We start from the raw sequence: 27,500 nt of genomic DNA, 5'->3' as shown, positions 1-27,500 counted from the left end.
TTGTATCCCCTAATCATCATCATTGTTATCACCTGAGGTCACGCGAGGTCACCCCCGTTTTCATCATTATCAACGTGTTCATCATCGTCATTATCTTTGTAGTCTACATCACGGACAGTGGCACTCAGAGTAGCTGACGGTAAGGGGGTGAGGGGGGGATGGAAAGAGGATTGGTGGGGGTCAAGCAGGGTAAGGGGGAGGTGGGAGGATGAGAGAAGGAGGAAGAGGAGGAGGAGGAGGAGGAATGGAGGGAGGTCACAGAGATCATCAGCAAGGTTGCACTCTGGAATATATTTAGACATGTTCATTTTGCTGATCTTTTTAATTTTTAATTTTTTATTTATCTATTTTTTTACGCTGCTGAAAGCGACATCAGCGATCGTCGCCGATCGAAACCACGGCTCGGAGCAGCGACGACGATACGACGACTTTGATAACAAATAAAAGGGGGGCGATCATCGGCCGAAGGCGAAGAGACAACTATATGAATAAATGAAACTGTATAATAAAGCAATAACGACGGCGCATATATATTTATATATGTATGTAGTAAAACCCCGGCTGCCTCCCTCTCTCCCTCCCTCCCTCCCTCCTCGCTCGCTGGCCGGGCATCTTATTATTGGGCGAGCTGCGATTATCACGAAGTCTCTCATTTTGTAAATCTGCGTATTATTGCTATATAGCCCTGATTATTGAAAATCAATGTGTTGGCCCAAGTAGAGGGAGGTAGAGGATAAGAAGAAGAACTGGAGGAGGAGGAGGAGGATAGGGGGAGGGGGAGGGGGAGGGGGAGGAGGTTTAGGATGACGATGATGATGATAATGATGAGGAATATAAGTAGTACGGACTGAGGAGCGCTTGCGTTCACAGCGAGGGCGGAGATATCATCGAGGCGACTAGATGCGTCTTCCCGCCCACACATATGCGCTGGAGAACCATCTTCTACACGCCCACACGCACACACACATACATACACACACACGCACACGCACACAAACACACTTACTACACCTATAAGGAGGGTGTGGCGTTTAGAAGGCGACAGCTACTGCCACCACCACATCGGCGGCGGCGGCAGCGTCGTCGGCTATATCTGTCGCGACTTACCTGAAGGAGAAGAAGAAGAAGAAGGAGAAGAGGTCGAACGGAGTGCGTGCGAAGAGCGGAAGAGCGGGACGTCCAGTGTGAGCTCCCTGCCTCTCTCAGTCAGATGTTGCAGGACCCGTTTGTCTGTGTGTGCGTTAGCGTGGGCATCTCTCGCTCTCTCTCTCTTTCTCTCCCTCTCTCTCTCTCTCTCTCTCTCTGTCTCTCTTTCTCTCGCGCCCGTTCATCCAGATCCCCACAGGGCACCGGGCAGCAGCAGCACTAGCACTACCACCTCTACCACTATCGCCGAGACCAGCCACCAACCACTTCAGTCCGTGCAACACAAACCTTTTTTTTTTTTTTAACCTTTTTTATTTTTTTACCTCTCTCTCTCTCTCTCTCTCTCTCTCTCTCTCTCTCTCTCTCTCTCTCTCATAATCATTTCTTCTTGGTAGCAAAGAGTTTAGCCACATCAACCACAGACGTCTTGTTTGAAGTTTTGGATCGGCGACGACTGGAGTTTCAGTCTGTCTGTTGACTCAAATACTGACATTTGCAAGTTGGGCGTAAAATAACACCTGAGAGGAATATGGAAAGAAAAAGGAATTAACTCTCTCTCTCTCTCTCTCTCTCTTGCAATAAAAGTTATATCGTCGAACCTCGGGCAAGGCTCAGCAAGGGGGAGGAGTTAAGCATTCATGTCATACACACACACACACACACGCATACACACACACATGCACACTCAATTCTCTCTCTCTCTCTCTCTCTCTCTCTCTCTCTCTCTCAACCTACCTACCTCCCGCCCCATTACACATACGGACTGAGGGATGAGAGATGGAATTGAGGTAGGGAGGTAGGAAGAGAGTAGAGAGCTAGGAGCGAGGGGGGCGGGGTTTGGAGGGGAGAAGGAAGAGGAGGAGGAGGAGGAAGAGGAGGAGGAGGACAGTGATAGGATAGGATGGAAGGAGTAAGAACCAGAGCATGAAAGGAAAAGACGATGACTGGGGAGGTAAAGAATATATAAAAGGGATTGCAGAATTGGATAGGAAGAAAATGATGAAAAGAAAAAAAAATCAGTAAATGGAAGACACAGGAGCTGAAAACTTACAAAGCAACGGTGAGAAGAAGCAATAAAAGGTAGTAGGAAACTCCACAGGCGCGGATCACTTATTTGCTTAAAACTTGTAGCAATATCTATGAGAAGAAGAAAAAATAAAAGATAAATGATTCATTTATTGCAATGTTTCCTAACTCGGTCCCCATGTCCGGAAAATGAGAAGGAAAGGTGTGAGGTAACGAATATTGGTACGTACCTGCTCCTCACCTCTTCCTCTTCGCTCTCGATTTTTACATAGCCATGTCACTGAGTATTTAATTTTTTTTCCTTTGTTTGAATCATCTTCTCGGACTTCAGGAGACATCGTAGAAGATTTTTTTTTCTGATGCCATTGCACAAGACGTTTATTTTTCATGTTGCTTCTAAAATGCGTAAGAGGCCTAATTGTTTTCTATTTGTATTTTCTCAAAAATCTCTCTCGTCTGCCTGGCTATCAGATGATGTCTCTTTCTCTCTTTATTGCCTCTTATTTTACCTATCCATTTATCTGGCTGTTAGTCTGTCATCATGTCTGTCTCTTTATCTGTCCGTCTTAAAATGCCCCAGATAATATTCTTGTATTACACTGACCAGTCAGTCTCTCTTCCACTTACCTCCCCAGTCTCTCTCTCTCTCTCTCTCTCTCTCTCTCTCTCTCTCTCTCTCTCTCTCTCTCTCGTCATCTGATTCCCGGGCTCACTTTTTGAGGCTGGGATATGCAACTGCCACTTTCTGCCCCGGTAATGGGTGACTAAGAGGTGTACTTTGGAAATGAAAAGTACTGTTTTTATTACCCAGTTTCATGCCATTAAATGCTCCGTAACGGATGCACGTTTTTCCTCCTTTCGCCGCGAGTCTTATCTGATGGCATACGTTATGCATAGGGCCATACGAGGTGGATGTGTGTGCGTAATATGAATGTTGAAGCGTACTAGTATATATGTATCTCTCTCTCTGTCTATATATATATATATATATATATATATATATATATATATATATATAATATATATATACGTGCTCTTTTTTTCCCAATAAAGTTAGGGCTTTTGAAGGAGTTAACCACCTGGTTCTTAGGAAGTCTCAAGGAATGTGGTTGCTAGACTCTTGTCCTTCACCCTGGCAATAACTAACCATATATATATATATGTATGTGTGTGTGTGTGTATGAGAGAGAGAGAGAGAGAGAGAGAGAGAGAGAGAGAGAGAGAGATGCATATGAATGCCTTCACGTGTAATCGTTACAAATGAATTTCCATATGTATGCACGCAATATCTTTATGGATAGTACGTTTGCGTTTTGTGGAAAATTCAAGTCGACGCTCTAGCACATTGTTTCCATAAATGCAGTGTACATATGCAATAAATCACGAAGCAATAAGGAATTGTAAAAATTCGCAAGTTTTCTCTAGGGCATTATGAACATTTTGTAAGCAAATTTTGTGGATATGAAAATAGCACATCACGAATCAGTGACTGCAGTTGTCATTCAATTGTTATTCATGTAAACTTTCATTTCTCGGTTGTCTATCGCTTCCTTCCGGTTTACAAAGACCCATTTGTTTCCTTCGGGCCCTGGGCTAGATGAAGCCTTTGTAGAAATTGAGAATGTATGTTTGTGAAGCTAATTATCGATACTTAAATATTAAGTAAATAAACAAATAAGTCACACACACATATATATTACATACATATATATATATATATATATATATATATATATATATATATATATATATATATATATATATATGACTGGGTAAAAATGTTCTGTTACGACAGAATTTCATCATTCATTACCTACCTGAAGAGACACTGAAATATAGTACTTACTTTCTATATTTTGGCGGTTGTTTTGGGACCATCCTTTTATTATTATTATTATTATTATTATTATTATTATTATTATTATTATTATTATTATTATTATTATTATTTATATAATTGATACCCATACCCTACAATTCTCCGTTTTCTGTGTCTTAGCTGAGGTTGAAAATGTCGTAAGTTTTGCAGTATTTAGTTTTAGGACGACTTTCAAGTTCCATACCCAAACTCATGGCTCCGCAGACGTTGAATCGATATTCATCAGATGCTTTTGCATAGAGTCCTCTGTGCTTACTCATCTTAATTATTTTCATCTGCTTTTATTCCTCTCCCATTCTTCGATGTTTTTTATTTCTTAGTTAATTACAGGTGCAGAAATAGCAAAAATTCCCAGCAGTCGATTTATCGAAAACGAGGTTATGAAAGAGGAAAATGATTGGAGGTCCCTCGACATTATTGCACGCTCACTTTTATGACGTATCTCCCTCCTAACCCCATCTCCCTCCTCATCCCCCATTCGTTGCCATTCACAGTGATGCTGCTTTTGCCTCGCAGCCTCCAGCATCCCATCTCGTCTCATCCCGGACCATGCCATCCCGTATGGCTTCTGCAGCATCAAAAGGTGTTGGTTTGACGCCGGTCTCCACACCCCCCACCCACCTTCTCCCTCCATCACCAACAACACCCATCACCAGTAGCAACAACAGCATCATCGTCGTTCGCCAACATCCCCAAACACCATCCCCCCACCCCCCCACCCCCAGAACTCCGAGGACATCACAGCTCTCGATGGTGTCATACGGTGCGATGATCGATTTCTCTTAAATTCTGCCATTCCATATTATATATATCATCTACAAAAACGAAAATTTTTTATCCTTTTTCAAAAATGATAAATTTACGCATTTACGCCATTAGCCCTTGAGGATTTAAGAATAGAATTATTTGCTGTTAATAAAAAAAAAAGCGATGCCCCTTGTTTTTGCAAAGCCAAATAATGCGGTTTTTTTTCATCAACTACGAAATCAAAGAAGTAAATGTATTTGAAATTCTTTACGTCTTATTAATTCCAGTCAGGTCGTAAAACCATGTCATAATTTTACTTTGCCCTCCGCTACTGTTCTGTCTTACTTTCAGAACCTCTTTCATGTGGAAGTGTATGCTTTTGAAGTCAGATATCTTCCCCGGACCTTCATTTGTTTCATATATATATATAATATATATATATATAATATATATATATATATATATATATATATATATATATACATAAATATATATATATACTATATATATATATATATATATATATATATATATATATATATATATATATATATATATATATAGTATATATATATATATTATATTTTCATGGGTATGATAGTATGAATAATTTTAGGTAAAGATGTATTGGATTAGCTGAGAAATTTATTAGAAAAACCCATTGGCACAAAACTTACCATTGCGTTGTATGTTCGTATGTGTGAATATATGTATTCATATACTTACATCCTGTAAGCCACTGAGGAAATCATATGCATAAAAGCAATGAATGAACCTAAACTTGTTCGTTGTCTAAAGTCGGTAATTTATGATTTTGACACCACTTGGAACCTTGCACTTCCGGCAGAGTTGTTGGTGTTCTTCAAGAAAAGGTTGAATAACACATCAGTAATTTGTCACAGGTTTGGCAAAGCCCCGCCCAGAAGTCATAAATACACATATTACCAGGCACTACGTAAAGGAAGAGCAAATTGAAGTGCATATAAGGTTATTAATGTTCTAATATATTCAAATCTCGCCTTTTGTCTGCCATATTTCTGCATTGGCCATTTTTTCCAGTATTCAGGAGTTTTCTTTTCTTTTCCAGAAAACTATATTTTTTTTTTTTTTTTTGCGCTGCTGATCAATTATCTGCGAGGACAAAGAAAATATGGGGTCACGTTATCTTTGTTAATTTTAATATAGCTGTAACCGAAACGCAATTTCTACCTCTTTTCAGAGGTGTGAGGAGCAATTTAGCCTTTAAAATCGCCCTCTACAATTGGCCAGTTTTGGTTTTCCTTGAGTTATAATTTGTCTGAAAAAGATTAACTATGTCAGTGAATTCACACTCTTCCACTGAAATGGGTATATTGCAGTAATGCGATCATTATGTCTTTTTCAAAGTTCTCTCTTTTATTTTCACTCTGGATGATGATCGTTGATATAAACTACAAAGCTCTTTAGCTCATGAAGAGCTCTCAAAAAGCATTATATGTCCCCATTGTCAACAGCAAGTGTGGAAGAGTTTAAAAGAAAGCTAATCAAAATCATTAGGACACTGTGAATGATCAGTAAAACCTGCTTCTAGAGATAAGTGAGCACACGATGTCTCCTCGGATGGACTGTCAAGTCTTTGAGACATCCTAATCCTTGTGATTCCTTGTAACTTGTAACACAATAACCAAAACTAAAGCACCATGAATCCATCTCCGAAGCTTATCAACTCAGGCCTCGTTCAGTAGCCCACCCTCCCCGCAGATTAAAGCCTTGAAGTTCATCAAGCATATTCTGAGGTATCATGTGGACTGACAGGCACACAGGAAAACGAAAACAGGTATATACTTAATTAATTCCCTTTCAACTTCGATGTCCAATGTAGAATTCACTAAAGGATAGCAGTCGCTTCATATCCTTCCAGTCAGTCTTAGAAGTATAAGTTCCGTAACTGTTCTAGCGCGGGATTCTCTTCTAAAATAAATAGAATTACTTTAGTCTCGGGCATCTTAGATCGATTTATTCTATCGAGAACGAATAATTTTTTTTTTTGTCAATATTGGATATCTCATCTCCTCGCACTACAAGCAAGAAATATTTTAGACATTACCATCAAGAGGCATTTCCCTTAGTAGTTCATATGTATATTTTAACTTGAAGGCTGATGGAACGGGCAGTCTAAAATACCCTTCTTTAGTCCTGGATTGAAGATATACTATTGGGGTGGAAGACAAGGGCTGTGGCCCTGCAGAGAACCGTGGACCTAAGAAACAAATTGTAAGACAAACGAAAATCCTTTGCTAAAAATGAGTAGTTGTAAACATACGTAGCTCCATGATCATGATCAAATGTACAGTAATTGATTAGAAAGTACATTTCTCTCGATACATTATCCTGTGGTAAATTTTGGTGTCTTTAGTATCAGCATCTTGTAGATGGCTTATCTGTACGTAAAGCTGCTGATGTAACGCGGTTATTAAGAAAATTGACATCTGAGTAGTAACCGTTGAGGTATTTGATTATTGATATTGCCATGAAAATAAAGCAGTCGAGGCAACAACATAAAAAAAAAAACATATTCCAGTGTCTCGTCTTTTTCAATTCAAGCATACTGTTTACTCGTAAAATGATGTTTTTTTTTTTTTGAGTAGGGTGTAAAATAAGACAGAATAGCTTGAAGCATCAAGTAATCATCTTAATTGCAAAATACGTCTCATTTACTTAAAAACCCGTAATTTGTTTCTGACGGAAATTATACCTGACAATAATGCTGATGACGAGGATGGTGTCACGGTCTTGTATTCGAGACGTTTACAGAACTAAAACGAATTTGAATGATGTTTGAAGTCGACAGAAATCTTTTAAAAAAGAAAATGAAAAATAATAATCTTTCAGATTTTAAGGTAATTTCCGGTTGAATTCCAACCGTACAGTAAAAGATGATTTAGAAATTTCTATCGTAGTATTAAACCGTCCTGTATGATACATTCAACGGCTGTTATTAATCTCTCTCTCTCTCTCTCTCTCTCTCTCTCTCTCTCTCTCTCTCTCTCTCTCTCTCTCTCTGCCACTTTTTTTGTTGAATCATATTCCTCATTTTCCTTTTTTTTTTTTTTTTTTTTTTTTTGCAATTCTAGAAAACGGATAGATAAGGTAACAATCATATTCAGAAAGAAAGTGGCACGTTAAAGGAAATAGCAACAAACATTCAGAATTATTTTAACCAGTCTAAGGATGCTATAACCCTGAAAAAGATGAAGTAGGCCTGTACGGAATATAAACCTTGGATGGAGGTGATGTCTAACGTGAAAGGACGGGCTTAAATGCAAGCGACAGATGGAATTTTGACTGCGGATGAATGCCCTCTCGCACAATGATCTAAAAATTGTCTTTTAAGATGATAGAATCGCCGTAAGGAGGATGGGAGTGACCTTCATAATTACTTATAATGGCCGTGATTGTGTCACATAGGATGAAATTGTCTTCTGAGCTCAATTATAATGGTTGGGGATATCTTCCAAAAGAACGAATTGTCTTCGGACGGATAAAGCTGATATAATGACGACACTCACTGATAGAGGTTGATATGATCTGCAGAATTTTATAGTTATCTCGAGATGGATAGAACTATTTGTAATGATGAACCTCTCTTACAATTGTCTTCTGAAGGATGGAATTGTCTTTGGAAGACCTGAACTGATATTCATGATGACAAAAGAAAGCATTGTCTTCAGAAGAATCAAACTGACATTCATGATGTTGCAACTAGCTCAATAAAGATGGCATTGCGTTCCAAAGTTCATAATTCAAGAGGATATAACTGACACTTATTACAACAGAACTGACTCTGAAATTCTGAGTTTTTTTTTTTTTTTATCCAAAGGATGGAGCTGATAGTCACATTGATCATACTCATTCATAAAGTCTAGTTTTGTCTCCGACAAGATGGAATACACTTCATAGGAATGGGAATAACTCTAAAATTCAAAGATCTCTTATAAAAGTCAAGATTATCTTCCAGTGGATGGAATGGGTCCTTAAGAAAATTATAGCACTTTGCTTGCAACCGTCATCATAGCATGCAAAGAGAGAAATGACCTTCCCAGGCCATACCTTGGTTTTCAAAATCAATCAGGAAAGGATTAAACTGATTTTTGAGAGAATTTTGATTAAAAATCAAAACGGAAATGTATCGTTGGAATTTCCTGATATCTAAAAATGGGTGAAATTTGGCTTGCATATTGGTTGAACTAACAGGATTTAGGGTAGGGCTGTCTTGTAGAGTTCCAAATCCATGTGCAAAAGGAAGTAGCCCATCTTTAACTTGATTTCATATCAGTCAACAGAGTAAGGAATTTATTCATTTACTGAAAGAGCAATGTACACGCAAAGTAAATCATGATTCTAGATCTGTTAAAACAACAATGAAAATGATGACATTCTACTGACAAGCGATTTGTTTACCTTATTCATAAACAATTGCATTCCATGGAAACTTCATGGCATATTAAAGACCCATTCATTCGTATTTCATTAGAATGATTGATAAGTGATATCAATAATGCTACAATAATGTCAATAGAAATCTGGGCGGTCTTTTCTCTGTTTTGGAGACAATTCAAAACTATTATTCAGCAAAAGAGTTTTGATCACAATGCTATTCATTAGATACGAAAAATTTGAAACGAAAATGTCCGCTATTTTTATGATTGTCATTTTTGTCATCTCTTAAGATTATTATTATTATTATTATTATTATTATTATTATTATTATTATTATTATTATTATATTATTAGCTTATTTTTTTTATTTATAATAAGTGGTCTCTACTTTTTGCATTTCCTTGTACCGACAGTTACTTCTAATGAGCACCAAATTCTTTGGAAGCTTGAATTTCAAGTCAATGGCCCTGTAGGCTTGTTCCACATGAACAGGGCGCTTATTCTGAATGATAATAATGTTAACAATAACTATTATTATTATAATTATTATTAATTCCTCAAACGTTATTGGAACCGCTCTCTTAGCCATAACTCTAAAGGATTCTAGTGTAGGGGAGAAGGGTATAATCCAGTATCAAAATACTGGCCTCATCAAGCACTAAGATTTTATTGTAAAACTCAGGAATTTTACTGTTCCATATTTATCTTTTTTACATTGTGTACTTGATAGCGTTAAAAAACATTTTCGGACTCAAATTGAATATTGAAAAATGACTTTCTATTGCAAAGTTGATCTACTACTTAGATATCCCAGCAATTTAACATGTAAGAAGTTCTCATAAAATGATTTTTTTTTATTTCTATATATTATCAGTGATTTTCTAGGGGGTAATCAATGCACCTTACCTGGGAAGAGGTCTCCAATTTTTTTTCCCTCCGTAGGGGGTTAGTACCGTCAGTGCACCTCAAGTAGTACACTGTAGGCATTACTTGAGGTTCTTTGCAGTGTGCTTTCGGCCCCTAGCTGCAACCCCGATCCTTCCTTTTACCATACATCCTTTCATATTCTCTTTCTTCCATCTGACTTTCCACCCTCCCCTAACAACTGATTCATTAGTGCAACTGCTTTGAAGTTTTCCTCCTGTTACACCTTTTAAACCTTTCACTTTCAATCGTTTCAGCGCTTAATGACCTCGTAGGTCCTAGTGCTTGGCCTTCGGCCTGAATTCTATATTCAATTCAATTCAGTCCAATTTACAATGATATATATTTGCAACCCAAGCCAACCTACCGTAAGCCTAACTTTTCTTCTTCCATGATGCAGGTCCAACTGTTCCCTTCGAGGGACAGCCCACTTCTTCCTTCTTGATCTCGCTTTCTTTCGGGGTGGGCCAGCTAAGGACAGCGGATTACAAATCAAAGTAGTCTTTTGCGCTGAAGAAAAATGACATGGAATGTGTGTCTCACGAAAGTGACTAGCAGCTTCTAAAACACTGTTCAGTCGCTCGTTTAATATACGGTGGCATTTTATTTACTTATTTATTTATTTATTTATTTATAACAATTCCTTTTATCACACCACTTCATTTAGGAAATCTTTACGTTTGTATAATGATATATATATATATATATATATATATTATATATATATATATATCATATATGTATACCCAAGGTGTATTTGCTTATAAGTTATATATATATATATATATATATATATATATATATATATATATATATATTCATAAGTTTTATTGCTTAATTTAATAGTCTCCCTCTCTCTTCTGTATCTGTATATCTACTTGATAGATAAATGATACCCCACCTCTCCTCTCTCTCTCTCTCTCTCTCTCTCTCTCTCTCTCGGAGATGGTCATTACCTCCCATTCTTCCTCCTTCTCACAACCACTGTCAACCTTTCTCTATATATGTCCTCCCCCCATGACCATCCTTTCCCAACCATGCTTATTGAATATCAACTCCCCCCCACTCGTCCTTTCATTTCCCTCCCCCCCCTCCTCCTACCAAACCTCCCCCCCCCCCCCCCCCCCCCCCCCCCCGCCCCCCCCCCCCCCTTATCCCTCCCTTGATATCCGTCAACGTTGCCCTCCCTCATAGTTGTATCTCCAGTGGGGTTGCCAGTTAATCTTTTCCTGCCTCTTATTTTTTTTTTTTTAGCAGACTTGATTCGTAGTGTTCAGCATCTTTCCCTCTCTCTATTTTCCGTTGCTTTTTTATCTTGCTTTTTTATCTTTAATGATGATTATTTATTTAAGTGAACGACGAATTAAATCTGTTTTCTCATTATGAATTGAAATGAACGTAAATCCAGACGGGCTCGGGAAAATAATAAGACGAATAAAAAAAAACAGGTTGGGAACAGCATCAGCATCGACGTCAACATCACCGTATCCTCATCTCGCCCGTTTCATCATTATCATCATTATCATCGTGGCCTTCATCATCATCATCTTGCAGCTCATCCCAGACTCTTATCAGCATCATTATCCCTCTTTCCGTTGTTGTAGTCAGCATCCGCAACCTTCTGGGTGATGTTGCTCCAACTCTTAATTATATCAGGGCGCTCTCTCTCTCTCTCTCTCTCTCTCTCTCTCTCTCTCTCTCTCTCCCCTTACCTGTTTATTTGTACGCCTGCCGTCTCTCATCTCTCTCTCTCTCTCTCGCTCTCTCTCCTCTCCTTTACCTTTCCTTATTTTGTAACGCCTGTTCCTTATCCATTTGTCTCTCTCTTCTCTCTCTCTCTCTCACCTCGGTTTCTCTCTCATTTCGTCTCTCTCTTGTCCCCACCCTACGTTTTCCTTATCCATTTGTCTTCTTACCTCTCTCTCTCTCTCTCTCTCTCTCTCTCTCTCTCTCTCTCTCTCTCGTGTGCTTGTCTGCATATGTGTCTGTCCGTCAGGCTTTCTCTCTCCTTTTCCTTCCTGTCTGCCCCTCATCCTTTACTTTCTTGCCTTTTAACCTGTCAAGTCTGTCAGAGTTATTTCTCAAGCCTTCCATATTTCATATATAGAAGTTGGTTATTCCTTTGAACGCATTCAGATTGACCATCCTCTAATTTTCGCTGACGTCCGGTATTTTCTTTTTACGAATGTGGCTTTTTCTTTTCTTTCTGTTTTCTTTTTCTGATGTCTGCGGAACCACTTCTTGAATCATTGCCTCTGATAACTCGCCAGTTTCTACTAAATATACCCAAGTTTTACTTCAACCTCAAAACTCTACCGATATAAAAAAATCCAAACTCATTATACATCTGTATGAAGTCACGTGCATCTACAGTGATTTTTTAAGCATATGTATGTATATGATATTTGCGTATATGCATACGTATGTATGTATGTGAAGAAAAGCTCATATGAACCTGGTTTTGAAACAGTATTATCAACATGAAAATTTTTACGCAATAGAATCAACACCAAAATCATAGTTGTTGCTATTGTGGGCGCAGTTTCGAACTCGTTTTCGTCTTAAGTTTGCTCGAGCTGTTAAAGGGAGTGTACCGTATGGCCAGCATGTTCTCCCTCGCTCCTTCCCTGTCACTGAGCTTTTTTTTTACTCTCTTGCTACTGTCAACAAGCAACAATTCTCTCTCTCTCTCTCTCTCTCCTAACTTTTCATATCATAATACTGTCAGCACGCTCTCTCTCTCTCTCTCTCTCTCTCTCTCTCTCTCTCTCTCTCTCCTGGGATTTGTGGCGTAGAGGTAGCTTTGCTAAGCTCACAAAGTCACCCATGGTTGAACTGGAATAAGAAGGACCACTGGGGTATGATAACCAGAAACCAATATTACTCTATAGACCCAATCACTGAATCGGATACCTAGTTGCTAGCCGACTGTTGTGAGCCGCAGATAGATTGTTCATTACCTTGTCAAAATGTTAACATTTGAAAACGGGAGCGCCCTGACTTTAGGTGATTATAACCCCGTGGTTGTAAAGACAATCACGAGATACCTATAAAATGCTTTTTCGTGTTTTTTCTCATTGATGCCTTTCGTGGTGTTGCAATTCAGGCTTTTGTATTTTGAAAGATTTTTATGCATGCAAAGGCATCCATCAAACTGCCTTTCCATTTTCAGCTGCGCAATTGAGCTGCTTTCATGTTCCCATTTTCTCTGACTTGCAGTTTTCCTTTCCTCAAGGAGGACTCCATAGTACCCTTAGGTTTGTAACCTCTCTCTCTCTCTCTCTCTCTCTCTCTCTCTCTCTCTATATATATATATATATCATATATATATATATAATAATATATATATATATATGTGTGTGTGTGTGTGTGTGTGTGTATATATATATATATATATATATATATATATATATATATATATATATATATATATATATATATATATTATATATATATATATATATATATATATAGAAGAAGATAATGATAAAGAAAAACAGAGATCGATAAATTATTCCCAATTAAGGTTTAGCAGTTATATTAGTTCTTCAGACTCTAAAATTTGAAGTGACCTCATTTAACTGAACATCACAGAAACGTCCTGAGCAATTTTTAAAGCTTCTTATCACCGAACTTGTCATCAAATAGACAATGTTATTTGGTTATATAGAATTTGCTTATGTTTATCGAAGTGATATGCACGCACGAGCGTCATTTTAATTTCATGGTCCGTAGCAGATATTCAGAAATTTAGCTATATGGCGACAAGATGCTAAAATATGGTAGCATATTTTGGGCGTGTGACGAATTCATTCATCAAATGTGGCCCCTTCTGCTCTCTGCTACAGCTATGCCAGTCCTGTTCCTTCTGCTGGTCGTACCCAGATGCAAGAAAAAAAAAAAAAAAAAATCTAATTCTTCTTGGCTTCTTGACGTAGTTAGATAGAATTACTTCTTTTGGCTCGGGACAACAAGGCACGTCCTTTTGATGTTGCGCCTGAGTAAATATTTTGATTATTATTCCTCGAGATTTTTCGCCTTTAATGAATAATTCATTCGTCACTTACACAATGCTGCGCTTTTGTGACTTCGGACCCGAGGTGAATATTACGTTGCCTGAGTCGCAAAGGAATTAGAGTTTGTTCTTTGAAATGTCCTCTGCAGTGTAATGCAGTCAGGATCAAAAGGAATTGTCATTGTACCTCTCATGTTGTACTGTATTTTGGCTACGTAGTATATTTAGTTGCTGTGATGTATATTTTGTGTGGGAGATATTGTCACGTACACACATGCGTACATAGTACATACATATATACATTTACTATATATATATATGTATATATATATATACATATATATATATATATATATATATATATATATATATATATATATATATATATACTTCGCTAATGAAACTCCTTCTGTCATTTATTGATAAGGGTGGAAGTGAGTCCACCGAAATATAGTCCTTACTTTAACCAGAGTGTTTTAATGGCCTTTTATACTTGAGACGTATCTTGTTTTAACAGAGGAATTTATTTACATGTGTGTGTGTGTAAATATATATATATATATATATATATATATATATATATATATATATATATGTATATATATATATATATTTTATACGTGTATATATGTATATATGTGTATATATATATATATATATATATATGTATATATATGTATGTATGTATGTATGTATGTATGTATACGTATATGTGCAGACTACTGCACGCAAACACTCACGCTGGAGGAATCAAGAGTAGTTTAAGAGGCTGTTCCGTCCTTCTGTATCCATTATCGAATACAATAAAGGTCTCGTTGCCCGTAACGGAGGAAAAGCGATATATCCTGGAAGCGAAAATTGAAGCAATTACTTTGACCAACAAACACCTCGATGCCCTAAATTCCTCTCTTTCCTTTTCTACCCGACTGCCTTCTTCCTTTCCTTTCTGCACCTACCTATACGTCCTTCCTTGCCTCACTTGCCTCCTTATCTCCTCCTTTCCTTCTCGCATCCCATCTTCTTTTAATCGTTTGCCTTCCCATTTTCTACCTTTGCCCTTTCCCTCCGTTCTTTTCTCCCTTCTAACCTACCCTGTCCTTTCATTTTGTCTTCTTATTTTACTCTATTCCCTTCTTGTCCCTATCTCATCAGTTTGCCTTATCTCTTATGGCTACCCTTCCTCCCCATTTCTTTTCTGTAGTATCCTCTAGCTTTTCTGAATCCTTCCTTTTCCCTCCTTAACTACTTCCCATCTTCCGTCTTTCTTGCTTACCTCACTTCCCGTCTCCGAATCTTGACGTCCTACCTATTTCAGTCGGCCTCGCCAGATCCCGGCCATCTCCCGCCACTCCTATATATGTCTCTTCATCCCACCTAATTGACGATTTACTCCGGCAAACGGTTGACCGCAGCAACTAACGACATCCATACCCGCTAACCATCATCCAATTCATCCATCAACCAATCCGGTCATTTGTCTTGACAATTTGACACTCGAGCGCTCCCGGAATCGACAATTCAGGAAAACGGATTTGAGGTGACGCTGTGGTTCAGGTGGGGGTGTTGGGTGGATGGAGGGGGTTGGGGTAGGTATGGCAGGGATGGAGGTCTGAAGATTCCTGCCTCTGGAGGCTATAGGAGGAGACGAGAGATAGACATCTCTTGCTGAATGGACCCGAGGGATAAGGGGACAAGATTGCAGGCCTATGGCCGCGGGAGATAAAGGATACGATATTTTGTTTCAGGCACTTCAGAGAAAAGGTGACTGGAAACTCTCTGGCATCTAGAATTTAGAAAGTTGATGGTTCTTGCTTCTGAAACCCCAGGAAAGGAGGACTGAAAATTAGAACTGTCTGGAAACTGGAAAGGAAGAAGTTAGTATTTACTTCACTTTCTGGAAACTGGAAAGAAAGAAGTTAGTATTTACCTCATTTTCTGGAAACTGGAAAGAAAGAGGCTAGTATTTACTTCACTTTCTGGAAACTGGAAAGAAAGAAGTTAGTATTAACTTCACTTTCTGGAAACTGGAAAGAAAGAAGTTAGTATTTACCTCATTCTCTGGAAACTGGAAAGGAAGAAGTTAGTATTTACTTCACTTTCTGGAAACTGGAATGGAAGAAGTTAGTATTTACTTCATTTTCTGGAAACTGGAAAGAAAGAAGTTAATATTTACTTCATTTTCTGGAAACTGGAAAGAAAGAAGTTAGTATTTACTCCATTTTCTGGAAACTAGAAAGAAAGAAGTTATAGTATTTGCTTCACGAGTCTCTGGCACGGGAGTGGGTTGGGGGGACTGAAAAGATTCCACAGATGCTGGAAAGAAAGAAGAGAGTTGTGTCTCGTTAAGGGCTCTGGCAAAAATGCAGATGGCCTAGGTTAAGGGTGATACGCTTGCTCCGACTTCCTCAGGCTTTTTCAGCGGTTAGCTTCATAAACACACGCCCATTCACACTCCATATTTCTCAATGGGGGAAGACCACGATGGGTTCAGTGGCAGCCCACCTGGTAAGGAGGGATGGTAAAGGAATGGTCAGAGGTGAGACTTCTCTTACCTGTTGTGTTACGTAATTGCTATTCAACACTCGAGATAAGAGTAAATATCTAATCAAAGTACGTTATCTATCTATCCAGCCTAAGTAAATATCCATATCATACTTGCACTTTTAGACTATTCTGCAAGGCTGACTATGTTCTTACATTTGAAAATTTTCTGCAAAGAATATAAACCATAGCAGCTTGCAAGTGGATTACGTAAAAAATAGAGTGATATGATCCGTATACCTTTGAAGAGAGAGAGAGAGAATTTCTGGCAATGTTTAGAAATAGACATAATGTCTGTGCGTCTGCGTTTTTGTGTGCAAGTGCGTGCAAGCAAGCGCTCCGAGAGTGCCAAAAAGAATTTGTGTGTGTGATTATTAATGGAATCAACATGTGAGAGAGAGAGAGAGAGAGAGAGAGAGAGAGAGAGAGAGAGAGAGAGAGAGAGAGAGCATACGCACGAAGAGATGAGATAATAGATAATAACAGTGGGCCTTCTCCCATTTCTTTCAGCCACTCGGATAAACGTCTTTTTAAGAGTTAATAAAAGGTTAAATGTAGCCAGAGCTCTAGGCCATGACTCAAAGCTGCATTTTCTCTCTCTCTTTCTCTCTCTCACTTCCTCTCACTTATTGACTTGACCCCTGCAGTAATCCTAACCCGATTGAGTATGGTTTTATACATAAATGTTCAATACAGCTGGAGGTTCAAAGGTATATTACTCTTTTATTGCCCCTTTTGAACTCAGGAACACAAAATAGCACGGGAATTTTTAGGGGTCTGAAGTTAATAACAAAAGTTTTTGTAACTTATATTTTCTACCTTCTGTTGTGGGCATTTATATGAACCATATTTTATTTGTATGTTCGAATTCTTTTTCTTTGTTAGTTGTTGTTGAGAGATCCTTTTCTTATGGAGAGAGAGAGAGAGAGAGAGAGAGAGTTAACGGGCGAAGGCGATGGAGAAGGAGAGAATGGGTGTTCCTCTCGCCGTGGAACCAGATTAAATGTTTTGTGAAAATTACATCTTAGCAGTAATTCATATCATTTCACATATCACCGAGAAATCTATAACCTTAATAGGGCAATTACATTACCCTAATAGGGCTATTACATTAAAGGGTGTTCTTCCTTTACATGGGAAACCCAAAATATTGCCCAATATGGCAATAAACACGTAATGGGTAGGTTGGTCCGTCCTTCCTCTCCTCGATGTTCACCAAATATCTAGTTTTCTCTCTCTGTCATCGCATTTTTACTGGTTACTCCTCCTCCCATTTCTTCTGCTCTGTGGTATCAACAACCAAATGTGAAATATTCCATTTGGTGCATCATGTAATGCATTTTCAGTTTACTGAAATAATGTAGACAATTCCCTCGGGTACATTTTACTTTGAATTAACAAGTATTCTATTCCATAGGGACAATGGCCAAATATCAAGTTTTCTCTTAGGTACATTTTCCATAGAATTAACGAAGTATTTTATTCCATAGCGACAGTGACCAAATATCAAGTATTCTCTTAGGTACATTATGTGGAGAGGTGACGATTCTGGTAATTAATATTTATTTCCATTGTGTGTATTAAGTCATGCATTTTGCATCGAAATAACAGGTATTCCGTTCCCAGGTGACAGTTACTGAATGAAAAATAGTTTATTAATAATAGAATTCAATGAATGTGAAGATAATTGTCGAGTATTTCCGTGGTAATAATCGCCAAGTGTCCAATTATTCTGTTAAATATTTTATTAGATATTTTTTCAGTATAGTAATCAAGTATAGTTTTCCATAGCGACATTTACTAAAGGGCAAATGTTCAGTTCGTTAAATTATTCTTTGGTTTTCAGTATAAGGATAATCACTGCAATACGAGTATATTCAACCAATAAAAGTTCAGTATGGAAAACTATGGAGACCATTGTAACGTTTTATCTTCTCTTTCACTTCAAAGTCACTATACTCAGGTGCAAATAACGTTTCCTTGTTTGTTGGATTCTTATATATCTTACATTCACCAACACTCTCCTTCCCACCCCCCCTCCCTTCCAACCCTCGTATGCCTTTACTGTCGATAAAGAATCTATGTTTATGTTTTTCATTGTTTCATAGCATCGTTATACGAAAAGTTCTATGCGTTTCTTTTTCCGAAAATTTTCCGTGACGGACGTCAGTTCCATGCTTTCGGACTAACCCAGATCTGGACGAGGAACCTCTTGGCGGAAGTTTGCGGTTTCCGAGGGTTCATGTTTTCTCTGTCCATCTATTTGTTTATAATCTGTTTGTTTTTCTCTCTGTTTTTTGTACCTACCAGCAAGGTGCCTTCATGAGATATTGATAGATTTCAGTTAACCCGGGGTACTTTTTATTTTGTTTATTTATTTTGTTTTATTTTTATTATTATTATTTTTTTTTTTTTTTTGCTTTGGGCGGGATGTATGCGCTATATGTATTTTTCGTCACCTGAACGAATATAACACATATTATGAGACCTACTCCTATACAATTTCCAACTACCATACCCATCTATGTTTTTCTTTATCTCCCTTTCTCAGCAAAGATTGGCTACTCTCTCTCTCTCTCTCAATAAATGAATAAATAAATAAAAGAAGCAACTCAATAAATGAATAAATAAATAAATAAATAAAAGAAGCAACTAACAAATAGAGAGAGAGAGAGAGAGAGAGAGAGAGAGGAGAGAGAGAGATGCCAATCTCTTCTCTCTCTCTCTCTCTCTCTCTCTCTCTCTCTCAAATAAAAGATAGGCAAAGTAGCAAATTGAGAGTAGAGAGAGAGAGAGATAGAGAGATGCCAATCTCTCTCTCTCTCTCTCTCTCTCTCTCTCTCTCCTCTCTCTCTAAATAAAAGAAGCAAGTAGGCAAATTAAGACAAAGAGAGAGAGAGAGAGAGAGAGAGAGAGAGAGAGAGAGAGACGCCAATCTTTGCTGAGAAAGGGAGAGAAAGAAAAACATAGATGGTATGGTAGTTGGAAATTGTATAGGAGTAGGTCTCATAATATGTGTTATATTCGTTCAGGTGGCGAAAAAAGTATGCTAGTAGAAAGCGGCAAACGAATGAGCCAGCAAAGAGAATGAAGGTTAGTTTCTATCGTATCCAGTCAGGTGATGACAAGGAGGGTGGAGAGAGAGAGAGAGAGAGAGAGAGAGAGGAAACTTTTGTGCAACAGCTGTTTCGAGAGATGGTCGCCTATACCTCGGCGTCCACCCAGACGGGCATCTTGGTCGTCTTCTCTCTCTCTCTCTCCTCTCTCTCTCTCTCTCTCTCTCTCTCTCTCTCTTTCTCAACCCTTTTTCCTTCTTCCTCTGCTCCGCTAAGCACCTGCGGTAGAACAGAACCTTTTTTTTTTCTTTACCTTTTTATCTCCGCGTCATTTTTTTATGTTTTTTTTTACTTTATTTCTTTTTTTTTTTTACTTTATTCCTTTTTTTACGCCTCGACCATATCTCCTATTTTCGGTGCTCCGTTCCCTTCTCCCAAAATTCCAGCATCTCTGTCTGTCTGTTTGTCTGTAACTTATAAGATTTTCATTATTTCCCCTTCTAGACAATCATTCTCTTTAATGTTTGCTTTATTTCCATCCCTTTCTTTCACTTTCTGTCTCTTATCTCTCCTCAGGTTTATATTATTTATCATTTCTCTCTTTATGTCTCTCTATCTCCTCAGGTTTACATTATTTATCTTTTCTCTCTCTTTCTCTATTTCTCCTCAGGTTTACATTATTTATCATTTCTCTCTTTATGTCTCTATCTCCTTAGGTTTACATTATTAATAATTTCTCTCTCTGTGTCTTTATCTCTCTCCTCAGGTTTACATTATTTATCATTTTTCTCTCTGTCTCTATCTCTCCTCAGGTTTACATTTTTAATCATTTTTCTCTCTTTCTCTATCTCTCCTCAGGTTTACATTATTTATCATTTCTCTCTTTATGTCTCTATCTCCTCAGGTTTACATTATTTATAATTTCTCTCTCTGTATCTCTATCTCTCTCCTCAGGTTTACATTATTTATCATTTTTCTCTCTGTCTCTCCTCAGGTTTACATTATTTATCATTTCTCTCTCTGTCCCCATCTCTCCTCAGGTTTACATTATTTATCATTTCTCTCTCTGTCTCTATCTCTCCTCAGGTTTACATTATTTATCATTTTCTCTCTCTCTCTCTCTCTCTCTCTCTCTCTCTCTCTCTCTCTCTCTGATTTACATATTCTTCTCTGTCTTTCGCTTTAAAGATTTGCATCATTGAAAGAAGAGTGAAAGGGAGAGAGAGAGAAAAAAAAAACACATTGTGGAGGTTTCTCAAGAGGTAGGTTACAGTGTGGGAACCGACTTCGTCTGTTGCAGGAAAAAATGCGAGGCTCGAAAAATAGACGGAAAAAATCGGGAGGCTGGGAAAAAAAATAAATGGAAAAAAAAGGGAAAGAATTTCAATTGAAAGGAAGAAGGCTGATGTTCGGACGGAGGCTGTGATGTGCTTTAGAAGAAAGTAACTCTGATGTGAGATGCTGTTTTGTAGCGGTTTTCGTGCTAACTAGCAAAGTAATCTTCGTAACCATGTTACCCAGATAGCTGCCCCTCCCTCCTTTTATCGTTCCCATTTCGCACGAATTATCTACTGATGCCTGAGAATCGTTTTCTAAGAGTATTTGAATATGAATGAGTTGTCGTTACCTTCCGTAACTACCAGTTTTTTGTTTTATAACAAGAATAACTATGGGGTGAGAGAATTGGCAGATGTAGACGTTTTCATTCTTACTTTCATCATATGAAATTTAATATTTAGGAGAAGGTATCGCAGCAGACGTATCCAGGAATGTGATAATTCATCGTTGCATTTCTTAATTGTCTAGGGCATTGCTTGCGAGTAAGTAGGTATCTAAAAACATCATCGTCATCATTATCATCGTTAGCAAATACGGTTAGATGTGGAGGGTTTTAAACAGGAAGAATGAAAATAAAACCACGCAAAGTGTCACGGGGAAATGAAGTATAAGTTGCCCAAGGCCAATATAACTACTGTATTGGCCTTGAAGTTGCCCAGCATCACTTTTACGGGACAATGATATCTTTACCTCAGATCTTGGAGACGCGAAACGTTTTCGCTATCATGCCGAAATTATAATGCTTTCTCTTGTTGTTGTTGTTGTTATTATTATTATTATTATTATTATTATTATTATTATTATTATTTCGGAAGGAGATCCTCTCGCAGGCAAGTTTTGTTAAAAATGGTTGCTGCTTCAGCACTATTAATCTTGTAAGGTCTTCTCTATTTTTCTAATGACAGTTTTCTCTCTCTGTTGCTTAGACTGGCGAGCAACGCACCAAAGGGCATGGTAAAATTCGGTTGAGTCATTTTTGGTGTTTATTATTATTATTATTATTATTATTATTATTATTATTATTATTATTATTATTATTATTATTATTATTATTATTACTATTCTGGGAGAAACTAATCCATAGTTATGTACCTGTACAAATATATTTTAAAAATAAACCTGTATACAGAGTTTTTGAGAATCTGTACGATTCAATTCTCTGTGTGTTAATAACTGTGGATTTGATTCTCCGTTTTATGGCTCATGCTACTAGGAGTATTTTTTTTATTGTTACTTTTTATTATTAACCTTACCCCCCTCCCCCTCACACAACGAGGTTTCGTGATAGCTATGCAGTCGGCTGTAGCTGTCTGCCTGTGTTTTAAAGTTTTTTAGTCTGTCTGTCAGAAAGATATCTGAGAAATAATGTAAGTGAAATCCGTAAGGGGGGTTGGGGGAGAATAACCTTTTTTCCAATAATGGGGGTTCGGATATGGTCTGATTAAGAAAGATCTCTTTAATTTAAAAAATACCAAATTACTGAAAAAATTACCAACTTCTCGAATTCTTTGCACTGAAGAAATTATATTTAGCTCTCAATTCTCTCGATGGCATAAACTCTCGTAGATTTTTTTCTTTCTTAACTCGTAAATGTCGAAACATACTTGGCAGGCCTGCACAACGGACCATGAATCAAGCGGGGAAATTAAAAAAGAAATTGCCATAATTCACTTAGCCCTTCCTTAATCAAGAAATATTACCTGTAGTATTAAAAGGCCACAGGTAAACGGAAAGGCGAGGAAATTGCCCCACTAATCTTCCGAGCATCCTTACCATAAATAAGCAAGAAATTTGATCTGGTCCCGCCAGCCCCCAGGTGTAAATAGATTCACAGGAGCACTCTGGGAAAGGCAAACTGCTGGGTACTGGGCAACAATGCCCCTTTTAATGATGCCCGTATTTACTTATCCATTGCGGGCGTAAGAGGAATCGGTAACCGGACACCTCAGCGGTGAAGAATTAAGCATTGCGGTATATATGCCAAGTCTATCCGGCCGCGGTTGGATTTGCAAGGGCACGCAACATTTTTCCTCACGGTGCAATATTTAGGAATTAAGATATGGTTATTTATAAATTCAGTCTTATTTATATCGGATCAGTGTACCAGAATTCTACGAAATGTTAATGACACTCAATGAGCCAAAGGTTCCAAAAGCCTCGAGGACAATCAGTTATTTGAGTAAATAAATAGTGATCTTGAACCATCAGCTGATCATCCATGGCTGAGCGGAATGATGTGTCGCGTTCTCGCGTTCTCTTTACTCACTGACAAAGAAAGGTGGAGGAATTTGCAGTCATAAAACGAGAAGTAGAAAACGAAGATGTTATAAAGCAATAAAATGATTGACGATTTTCAATGGAGATTTCAACGACAAGTTGGCGCCTACTAGAGCAATTTTCGTTGACTTTTTACATTTTCTGCAGCCATATGGAAACAAACCATTGTAAGAAGAATGGATTTTTATTTAGAAAGAATCAGCGCTCTTGATTATGATAAAATAACTTACAGGACCAAAAACGTTAAAACATTTCGATGAATAGTCAAGGTTTCCATTTTTTCCTAAAATAACGAATTCGATCTCTTTCTGCACGAAGAGGTAACAAAGACCACTTTTAGGAAAGGAGCTGAGTGCATGAGATATTGAAGGCATCTGCTATGCAATCAGGTGACATTTTCTTCTTCTTCCAGTTCTTGAGTTTCGGGGAATATCTGTGACCGATGGCAAGCGTCGGTAACAGGAGCAAAGTGCTTAGAAATGATAGGGAAGCGTCATGCATTTTATCGTCAGAATCAGAAGGAACTTCACTACGATCAGAAGGAACTTCACTACGAGAAGGAGGAGACCCAACAGGCGGCATTAGGACGTAGCAGCAGCAGCAGCAGCAGGATCTCTCGAGTTCCCCACACGTAGGACCACCCTGCAGGTAATCACTATGGGTCACCAGCGCCCAAGGGTACAACCAGGGACCCTTAGAGTCTCTTCAATGTTGCAAACGGTTAGTTTATGTCCGGACCTTTCCTCTGGACGTGTATTATGGCTATGTTGTATAAATGAATTCTCACGACTTTGTTTACTCCAGTTCCAGAGGGGTGTTCATACACGCAGGCAGGCAGCTTTGATGAGAGCATCATGGTTTGGAGAGAAATGCTCTCGTTTTGTGGGTGTCATTCTTTCTCCCTTTCCTCCTCTTTTAGCCGTTCTCACTCAGCAGCTCCAAATGGTGGACGCGTTGAAGGAATCCGAAGACCTTTTGGGGTTGGTTGATGGCCGCAACATGGCCGCAGATGTAAGAAAAAAAAGTAGAAAAAAATTGGAAGGTCTTCATGAAATCAATTTGTGGAAGAGTTTACGGCCGTCAGGTAACTGTCAGGCGCCAGGGTGGTTTAGTGCGTGATAGCCATCAATTATCGCCTCTAACCATTGAGAGGAACATTGAGTTTAAACAAATCATTATAAAAGATTAACTTGTTTCGACCATCAAAATGAGGGAAGCAGTAGAGAGAGAGAGAGACATCAAGGGACGACTGCGGAATGGGTCGTCTCTGTACTTCTTGTTTGTTTCCTGTAGACGGTCGAGACATCCCGCCTATTAAATCCCGGTTCCGACATTTTGGGTTTCGTTGTAAACCTTACAATTATACCTGTCACTGGGGAGGTTATCACTTCCAGAAGGGTTACCGTAATGATTCTCAGAGGCGATGGTCGCTGGCGATGTCTCTTTTAGTCGGGAATCTCGCAATTTGCCCTGTGACCTTGGCTCTTCACTATTTACTCTTCCCGATTCCATCGTGAGTGATTATGTCACTGATGATGATGTTGCTAGTTACCGTAGTAATTGGTCTATTAACTATGAATTTTATTTTCGACATTTTCCAAGACTTTTGTAGTCATGACTAAAGGGTGTTTGCAGTGTTCCCTTTGGTCCCTAACTGCACCAGTTTATAGCCATTTACTTAACTTCCATTACCACATCTTTTATTCATTCATCCTGTCCAATACCCCCAGAAATTACTTCCTTATGCATCTGTGAGGTTTTCTCTCAGTTCCGCCACTCGATAGATGTACTTCGTTTCATTTATATGTTCTGGACCTCTTCATCTTGCTGCACAACCTACTCCAAATCCCACTTTTCATTGTTTTAAGCGCTGAATGGCCATAAGTGCCCCAGTGCTTGCCTTGATAGCCTAAATTTCATTAATCAATCAATAATTCACTAACGCCTTTCAGTAAGTTTTTTCACCCTTTTTTCAATAGTTATCACTGATGGTTATTTAACAGTTATTCGGTGACCTTTACTTTCAAGCCATAATATCCTGCTCTCGGTATTTCCAGGAATTTTTTTAATGCTTAAAAGAGACTGGTAAAATCTCCAGCAATTCAATAATTGGTTTTCTCGATCTGATTAAGCTCTATTTGCTTCTGCCCCTGTAAATGGACTCAGAAAAAATGCGGAAATACATAATCACTCATTTATCCAGATTTCTTGAACGTACTAGACTTTGCTTGTTCATACGTACTGAAATGTAAGACATAAGTAAGTTCTGCTAAAGTCGTCGAAAAACTCAAACCAAAACTTGGTCTCTTGTCATCTCGACATTGTAACGCACAACAGCTCATGCTAGAAAAAAAAACATATTTGAAGAAGAGAATGTATTTTCATGTACATTTTTGAGATATTGCATTTGTAGAAGAGATGAGACTTCTTGAAACTGTAGATAAATATATCCTCTTCCTTGTATATACGTATGTAATTATATAATATATATATATGTAGTATATATATATATATATTATACTATATATATCTATATATATCATATATATATATCATACATATCATACTATATGTATATATATAACTAATGCGCTCTCTCTCTCTCTCTCTCTCTCTCTCTCTCTCTCTCTCTCTCTCTCTCTCTCTCCAAATGAGCAATAATGATTTACAAAGAACAATATTGGATGAGTGAACTCACTGCATTGTTATATAGCTAATGAACCATGAATTTTATAGTTAATGGGTAGAATTTAATTCGTCCTTTAGTCTTGTCCAGCTAAATTAAAATTTTCCGAGTGAGAGAACCAGATTTGAGTTCGAAAACAAAACTTTTTGTTCTCCCCCGTTGTTTTTAATGAATTATCATTAGCATCAAAATAAAATGAAGGACTTTGGTCTCGGTAAATGTTTGCGGTTTATTCGTAATGAAAGAAGACTCAGCCTTGAGGGGCTGCCAGTTGCTTTATGCGTTCATATTATTTTGAAATAAAATCTATCCAGACCCAATATGCAACATTGCCACTGGCATCCAATTGCTATGGCGTTAGAGTTTGTGACCTGAGATGGAGAGCTCTCAGGCGAGATGGTTTGTTGCAAATTTCAAGTTTCAATTCCAGATGGTCCCAGTAAGTTTTAATCTAACCTATTCAGCGGAGGCTCCCGTTTAGTTTTTGGAGATTTCAACGCCTTTATTTAACGCAGGAAGTTTACAGGTAGTTGACAGAGTAAATATACCCGACCTCAGCTAGTAGGGAAAAGTCTGCCTTTCCATTTCATATGTCTATGGCGTGTTAAACGTAATTCCTTTTTGTCTGCCATTGTATTTACCTTTTTTTCAGGCCTGGGCTACATAATGGTACTGGGTTTCCCACCATATTTTGGGCTTCATGAGCTACATTTTATAAACGTTGAAACTCCTGAACGTTAAAACTTCAGCTGTTTGTTACTTACCTGTCACGATAACAGCTGAAGAGGTCTACGGCTCTGGTAGATGAAAAAGCTTTTATGTCTAAAATATAGTTTATGAGACAATAGTTGATTCGTGCTTTTAATTCATGGTTGTTTTTACTTGCCGAAGAGGAGTTCCGTGTATGAGAGTAATTGCCTTTTACTCTCGATAGAGAACAATCTTCTTTGCTCTGAGGGAAGGATAGTTCGAGGAACAGATAAGTCGACGTTTGTAGGCCATACCCAACCTTGCTCATCAATCACCTTGTAGGCAGTGCTAAAGTTTCAATGCACTGCCTATTAGGACCTTAGCTTCACTATCGACTGCCTTTTACTTTTTTACCCCGAATAGCTGTCCGACTTTCTCAACTTTTTCTTGCTCCAGTTTTCATCTATATCCAAGAAATCTAAGAACAGGCACTCCTGGCCAGACCTAGAAAGTCTAATTTTGACCCAGTGGTCTGGTTAGCCTGCATGATAATAATACCCCACCGAAACAATTATGTTCGCTTTCTTCGCTTATGCATTCACTCACCCCCAAACATTGTAGGAGGAGGTAGGGTATTATCAGATGTAGAGGGTGGTGTTCATCAGTAACAAATGATGGCATATACGTTTCACACAGCGAGGATGGAATTTCCATAAGAGAAAGGGGAAAAAAGGGGGGGGACTCTTGGTCTTATTC

General features: G+C 38.2%; 1 protein-coding gene and 1 long non-coding RNA gene across 6 annotated transcripts in view; one reads left to right on the top strand and one right to left on the bottom strand.

Moving 5' to 3' along the window:
- LOC135202254 (uncharacterized) overlaps window positions 1–1,413 on the bottom strand; it is a 113,810-nt gene extending 112,397 nt beyond the window's left edge. Inside the window, exon 1 of the long non-coding RNA XR_010311697.1 lies at window positions 1,108–1,413. This is a non-coding gene — a long non-coding RNA (uncharacterized LOC135202254). The remainder of the gene's footprint in view (window positions 1–1,107) is intronic.
- The window catches only part of LOC135202253 (uncharacterized), a 1,045,919-nt gene that overhangs the window by 392,043 nt on the left and 626,376 nt on the right, over window positions 1–27,500 (top strand). The gene's annotated exons all lie outside the window — the stretch shown is intronic.

Source organism: Macrobrachium nipponense, chromosome 30 (assembly GCF_015104395.2).
Source record: "Macrobrachium nipponense isolate FS-2020 chromosome 30, ASM1510439v2, whole genome shotgun sequence".
NCBI classification, from domain to species: Eukaryota; Metazoa; Arthropoda; class Malacostraca; order Decapoda; family Palaemonidae; genus Macrobrachium; species Macrobrachium nipponense.
Note: the sequence above shows the minus strand (reverse complement) of the source record. Positions and strands in the feature narration are given on the sequence as shown.